This window comes from Homarus americanus, unplaced genomic scaffold (assembly GCF_018991925.1).
Source record: "Homarus americanus isolate GMGI-L3 unplaced genomic scaffold, GMGI_Hamer_2.0 scaffold4060, whole genome shotgun sequence".
Taxonomy (NCBI): Eukaryota; Metazoa; Arthropoda; class Malacostraca; order Decapoda; family Nephropidae; genus Homarus; species Homarus americanus.
This window is the reverse complement of record NW_024746161.1, coordinates 9450966-9458408: the sequence shown is the minus strand read 5'-3', so window position 1 is coordinate 9458408 and position 7443 is coordinate 9450966. Positions and strand designations below refer to the sequence as shown.

Genomic DNA, 7443 nt, shown 5'->3' with positions numbered 1-7443 from the left:
TCCTCACAGTACCACCTGAAGACTCCTCACAGTACCCTCCTGAAGACCCCCTCCCTCACAGTACCCACCTGAAGACTCCTCCTCACAGTACCCACCTGAAGACTCCCTCCTCACAGTACCCACCTGAAGACTCCCTCCTCACAGTACCCACCTGAAGACTCCCTCCTCACAGTACCCACCTGAAGACTCCTCACAGTACCCACCTGAAGACTCCCTCCTCACAGTACCACCTGAAGACTCCCCCTCCCTCACACCCACCTGAAGACTCCCCCTTCCTCACAGTACCCACCTGAAGACTCCTCACAGTACCCACCTGAAGACTCCTCCCTCACAGTACCCACCTGAAGACTCCTCCCACAGTACCCACCTGAAGACCCTCCTCACAGTACCACCTGAAGACTCTCCTCACAGTACCCACCTGAAGACTCCTCCCTCACAGTACCCTCCTGAAGACCTCCTCACAGTACCCTCCTGAAGACTCTCACAGTACCCACCTGAAGACCTCACAGTACCCACCTGAAGACTCTCACAGTACCCACCTGAAGACTCTCACAGTACCACTGAAGACTCTCTCACAGTCTCCTGAAGACTCTCCCTCACAGTACCCACCTGAAGACTCCTCCCCAGTGCACCCCACCTGAAGACTCCCTCCCTCACAGTACCCACCTGAAGACTCCTCCCTCACAGTACCCACCTGAAGACTCCCTCCTCACAGTACCCACCTGAAGACTCCTCCCTCACAGTACCCACCTGAAGACTTCCTCACAGTACCCACCTGAAGACTCCCTCCCTCACAGTACCCACCTGAAGACTCCTCCCCCCCACAGTACCCACCTGAAGACTCCCCCCTCCCACAGTACCCACCTGAAGACTCCTCCTCACAGTACCCACCTGAAGACTCCTCCTCACAGTACCCACCTGAAGACTCCTCCTCACAGTACCCTAACTCTCACAGTACTACCTGAAGACTCTCACTAGTTTTGCTGCCCTTGCAACTACTGAATGCATCCAGACACAAATACAACATAGGTACAATAACTTTATTACAATGAAAATAGAACCTAAGTTAATGAGGTCGTTAGGTTAGGTTAGGTTAGGTTAGTGTTTGGTTAAGTTAGTTTAGGATAGGTTAGGTTTGGTTAGATTGAGGTAGGTTAGGTTAGGTTAGGTTAGGTTAGGTTAGTGTTTGGTTAAGTTAGTTTAGGATAGGTTAGGTTTGGTTAGATTGAGTTAGGTTAGGTTAGGTTAGGTTAGTGTTTGGTTAAGTTAGTTTAGGATAGGTTAGGTTTGGTTAGATTGAGTTTACGGGTTATTTGGAGTAAGTTAGGTTAGGTTAGTGTTAGGTTAAGTTAGTTTAGGTTCGATTAGGTTACCGTTAGGGTGGTTAATCATCATGTGAAGTAAGCTGAGGGGCTAAACTTCAGGTGATCTTTATTTCCTACATGTGTTTACAGGTGGCCAGTGAACACATTCTTTAAAGGTCTTGTTTCTGGTGTTTTTCCTGGAAGTGACGACGGGAGAGAGACCATGTGACCAGCTGACTCAACCTAACCTAACCTAAGCTAAACTAACCTAACCAAAGCTAATCTAACCTAACCTAAGCTAATCTAACCTAACCTAAGCTAATCTAATTGAATTGAATCTAACCTAAGTTAACTTAATTTAACCTAACTTAATCTAATCTAATTCAATTGAACTTAACTTACTCTAAACTAACTTAACCAAACTTAACTTAACCCTAATCTAACTCTCAACTAGCTAAACCTAACCTAACCTAACCTAATCTTACCTCGGAGTATCCAGTTTGAAGGTCTTAAATAATCGTAAGCAATTAAAATAGACTATTGTCCAACATATTAAAATCATACCTTTTGTAAGATCAATAGAACGCGTCTTATTTTAGGTAGAGTCTTGGGGGTAATTTGTCGCCATTTTGGACATCTATTTTGTTTTTTGTCTATTAGTCAGAGTAATGTCGTGAGTTAGTAGGGTAATTTAGTATGTATGTATATGTGTGTGTGTGTGTGTGTGTGTGTGAGGGGGCGCACACTGTACAGTTTCTCTTACATCAACACTGTCTTGTCCTTGGCCTTCAGTCTCAAAGGAACACATTATTATTTTTTTTTTCCCAAGTGTAAACATTTAAAACGTGTTTATAATTATGATAGAGTTCCAGGTATTTTTATTATCACCTTAGTTGTCTATATTTATGGAGAATTAATTATATTTATTCTTACATTAACAAATATAATTAATGAGAATTTTTTGTAGTTATTCTTACGTTAAAAAAATAAAAAAAATATTAGTTTGAACCTTTGATGAATTTATCGTTATGTTTTATTCTCGTTCTCACTAACTGTATAGCTGGTGGGCTGGGTTGGGTTCGGTATGAGGGTGGAAATAAATAACAATGGTATACAAATCTTAGTGAATCCGGATAGACTAGACGGTGGACTGATTCACCTCTGGCTTGGCGTAGCACCACAAACTCATTACGTCACAAGTATTCCGGGTAGAATTTTTAAACCCCCCTCCACACACACACACACACATCCAATGGCGACGCGGCGGTTACGTAACGCCCCTGACAGACCGTTACTGCACTCTCTTACCGTACGGACTCCCAAACATTCGCGCTTTAACTTGAATCATCTCGCGAAAAGATGTGTAGTGTCCATTCTGAGTTCGATGGGGGGGGGTGGGGTGGGGATCGAGTCAGATGCGTATTTCGGGGTCAGTTAGATGCGTATTTTGGGGTTAGTTAGATGCGTATTTATATTATCCATTTACTGAATTAATGCGACATTTATCTTTCTCTTCTTAAAGTGAGTTAGTTAGAAGTGTTCTAACATCTGTTAATTTAGGAGAGAAATGATTTTGAAACAATACAAAGCTCTAGAGACTCAGAGATTGGGTTACGTAACGTGCCCTCAGACTTCTCTCTCCTCCTCCCCCTTGTAACACATCGGTGCCTTTGTGACGGCCTCAACCTAGGAGGGGTTAAAGGGTGCTTGGAAGAGGAAGAGGAGGAGGTTCAAGAAGGTAGAAGAGAAGTGGCTGAGAGCTTAAGAGAGAGGAGGGTGTCGACACCTGTCCAAGAGTTTTAGCGGTAATTATTTGTTAGTTGAGAGTATTTACCAAGAGTTTTATAGCGGTATTGACAAAGGCTTTAGCTGGTGATGAGTTTTAGAGATTTTTCATAAGAATCTTTAGAATTTTACTAGTTGATGGCAGCGTTTTAAAAAGAGTTAATGATCATTTTCAGGAATTGTAGCGATATTTTCCAAGAGCTTAAGATGATGGGAGCAAAATAATATATCTCAAGAGTTTAATCAGCATTTATCAAGAGTTTAAAAAATAGTCATTTAGTTCAAAATTATGGCATCAGCATTTTTCAGAATTCAGGATGATGGTGTCAGCATTTACGAGAGTTTGAGAAATAGCAATATTGTTTATGTACATTGAAGGCTATAGGATAAGTTTGATTTAATGGACTACCAATGTGAGAGTCCTGTGATAAGTGTAATATGTCTTCAAGGATATGACAACATTGTTTATAAAGGTTCAGGGTTCATATAATATCATTTAAAAGGGTTCGAGGTTCATATAATATAACTTAAAAGGGTTCGAGGTTCATATTATATCGTTTATAAGGGTTCAAGGTGCCTATGATATCGTTTATAAGGGTTCAGGGTTCATATAATATCGTTTATAAGGGTTCAAGGTTCCTATTATAATGTTTATACGGGTTCAGGGTTCATATAATATCATTTAAAAGGGTTCAAGGTTCATATAATATCGTTTAAAAGGGTTCAGGGTTCATATATCCTTTAAAAGGGTTCAAGGTTCATATAATATCGTTTATAGGGGTTCGGGGTTCATATAATATCGTTTATAGGGATTTGAGGTTCATATAATATTGTTTATAAAGGTTGAAGGTTCCTATAATATTGTTTATAAGGGTTCAAGGTTCATATAATATCGTTTATAAGGGTTCAAGGTTCATATAATATCGTTTAAAAGGGTTCAAGGTTCATATAATATTGTTTATAAAGGTTCAAGGTTCCTATAATATTGTTTATAAGGGTTCAGGGTTCATATATCCTTTAAAAGGGTTCAAGGTTCATATAATATCGTTTATAAGGGTTCAAGGTTCATATAATTTTTTATAAGGATTCAAGGTTCATATAATATCGTTTATAAGGGTTCAAGGTTCATATAATTTTTTTATAAGGGTTCAAGGTTCCCCTAACATATCTTATAATGCCTATAGAGATTCAAGAATAAGATAACACAGTTTATAAAGGTTCAAAAATAAGATAACACCATTTATAAAGGTTCAATAATAAGATATCATTGTTTTTAAGGGTTCAAAGACATATCACCACGAATAAAGGTTCTAGTGTAATATAAGATTCTTTATCAGGGTTCAAGGTTTTTATAACACTGCTTATGGGGGTTCACTGATAAGATAACATATTTTATGAATAGTTAAGAGATATATGACTATTTCTGAATGTTCAAGGCTAAGATAACATAATTTATAACGGTTCAGTATTAAGATAACAGTGCTTATAAAGGTTCATAGATAAGGATAACAGATGATGTGTATTTTTCCAATCATTGTGAACAACCTGTAGCCTGCAACGGTTAATAACCTGTAACCATGGGGTGGGAGTTTATAGTGGCCTGTAATTTGACAAGCAGCTCACAACAACCTGTAGCTCTCAACAACCTGTATCTTACAACCTGAAACCGACAACCTTTAGCTAACAAAATATACCTCAAAATAATCTGTAGCTCACAATAACTTTTAGCTCACAACGACCTGTAACTCACAACAACCTGTAGCTCGTAACAACCTGTACCTCACAACAACCTGTAGCTCGTAACAACCTGTAACTCACAACCTGTAAATCACTACAACCTGTAACTCACAACATGCATCTTACACCCTGTAACTCACAACAACCTGTAACTTACAACAATCTGTAACTCACAACCTGTAACTCACAATAACATGCATCTCAAACCTGTAACTCACAACAACGTGTATCTTAACCTGTATCTCACAACCTGTAGCTCACAACAACCTGTACCGCACAACAACCTGTAGCTCGTAACAACCTGTAACTCACAACCTGTAAATCACAACAACCTGTAGCTCACAACAACCTGTAGCTCGTAACAACCTGTACCTCACAACAACCTGTAGTTAACAACAACCTGTAGCTCACAACATACATCTCACAACCTGTAACTCACAACAACCTGTATCTCACAACATGTATCTCAACATGTATCTCATAACATGTAACTCACAACCTGTAACTCAGAACAACATGAAACTCACATGTAACTCACAACATGTATCTCACAACAACCTGTAACTCATAACATGAAACTCAGAACCTGTTACTCACAACAACCTGTACCTTACAACAACCTGTAACTCACAACCTGTAACTCACAACATGTATCTCACAAAAACCTGTAACTCATAACATGAAACTCAGAACCTGTTACTCATAACAACCTGTAACTTACAACAACCTGTAATTCACAACAACCTGTAACTCACAACCTGTAACTCACAACATGTATCTTACAACAACCTGTAACTCACAACCTGTAACTCACAACATGTATCTTACAACAACCTGTAACTCACAACCACAAGTACATCATAATGACATGTAACATAACTACTGTATGTTACAACCTTTATCTTTATATCTATAACCTGTAACACCTGTAACACCTGTAACCTGTATAACCTGTACTTATGTCGGTCTTTACACCTGTACCATACATATCTCTGGGTCACACACACACACACACACACACACACACACACACACACACACACACACACACACACACACACACCACTTCAGTCTTGTACAGTAAATAATGGATGGTACCCCTTTTATGAAGTTAATGGTTAGGTTAGGTTTAAAGGTGACACCATTAACCATTGAATTTCTCACAGCTCTGACTTGCTAGAAGACGAAGGCGACGCCCCCCTTAGGCCTACAGTATAATCTCTTGCTTGAGGTTTCGCTGTTATTGGCCTAGATATTGTTGTTGGAGATGGGAGACAGGGTGTTGAAGAGGGGGGGAGGAGGTGGTGGGGGTTATTGCTGGTGATGGTGTTGTCTCCTCTCTCCCTCCTTCCCTCCCTCCGTCTCTCTCTTTCTGTTCATCTGTCTGTCTATTGCAGGGGGGTTCCGTCTCCGTGTATTGATTGCGTAGGCCTAGGTGTACGGGCATAGGCCTATTATTGCTTCTTGGGTCGTTCTGTAAAATAATTCGTTGTTTTTAGGAGCCTCACAGAGATATATTGATCTAGTGGTGACGGAGAGTAAAAGCTACAGTCAAATGTACAATAAAGTGATTTAAATTCGCTTAATTTGACATGAGAACAAAATCTTTGTTAATGTTAGATGTAGGCTGTAAGAATCTACGGTGAGAATCAAGTAGAAACTGTGTCAAGTGTCGACAAGCTGAGGGAGAGTCATTGGGTGCGGGTCTCCAAGACGGTGTTGGGTGTAGACGGGGCCGCCTCCACCAACCATTTCTGGCCAGTTATTCCTTATCTCACACTACGTAGTACAACAACATATACAAACTCATCTAGGAATCCACACACTGCATATTTATCTGTACTTCCAGACGGTCCACAAAAGGCGATTGTGTCCAGTCATTAATGCGACGAGCTCAATCAATACGGTACAAACACTGGGCAAAATATGTTGGGTTAAACTGCGCCAACGATCCTGGCGGAGGAGACTCTGCTCGTGAAGGTTCCCTAGCCAGCCACCCGCGGCGCCACCGTCGCCTCCACCCGACCCTGTCCAGCTGCTCATGCAGCTGCTGCTGCTGCCGCCGCCGCCGCTCTGCTGTCACCGCCCCCGCTCTTCTGCTGCCGCCCTACTGCTGTCTCCCTGCTGCAGCTGCCACCGCTCTATTGCTACATCTGCCGCTTATCATTAGACTGTTGCTGTTGTTACTATCTACCACTAATACTGCTGTTACTCGAGCTATTTTTATTGTTATTGCTGTCACTGCTGTTGTTGTGGAGTAATGCTAGGCAGCAAGGTGGTCCGGTACTGAGATAACTGCCTAGTACTTGGCAGTGAGACACGCTATATTTACCTCCAAGGAAAGGTCAGGGAGAGCCAGTCACCTATATACCCGGAGACAGAGAGAGAGCTTTACCAGAGAGAGAGAGAGACTGATGTAAAAAATCGATAAGAATGATAACGAGGAAGATAACAAGCGAGAGAGAGAGAGAACAAGGGAGAGCGATAACGAGGAAGAGAATCGAAAAGACTAAGAGACAGAGAGAGAGATAAGGACGTAAGATACAAAGTCAAAGAGAGAATTTGATGAGAAAGAGAGAGAGGATGAAGAGAAGACAAGAGAGATAAATGGACCAAG

The 7443-nt window shown here is 41.1% G+C and overlaps 1 long non-coding RNA gene across 2 annotated transcripts; it reads right to left on the bottom strand.

Annotated features, from left to right (window-relative positions):
* Positions 1 to 3323: 3323 nt before the first annotated feature.
* LOC121878939 lies at positions 3324 to 7149 on the bottom strand. 2 transcript variants are annotated; one of them, XR_006091263.1, is made up of 3 exons: positions 6653 to 7096; positions 5675 to 6300; positions 3324 to 5629 (listed from the first exon to the last, which is right to left on the bottom strand). It is a non-coding gene; the product is annotated as an uncharacterized LOC121878939 (long non-coding RNA). The 2 variants fall into 2 exon arrangements; XR_006091262.1 differs by having other exon boundaries at positions 3324 to 6300; positions 6653 to 7149.
* Positions 7150 to 7443: the final 294 nt, after the last annotated feature.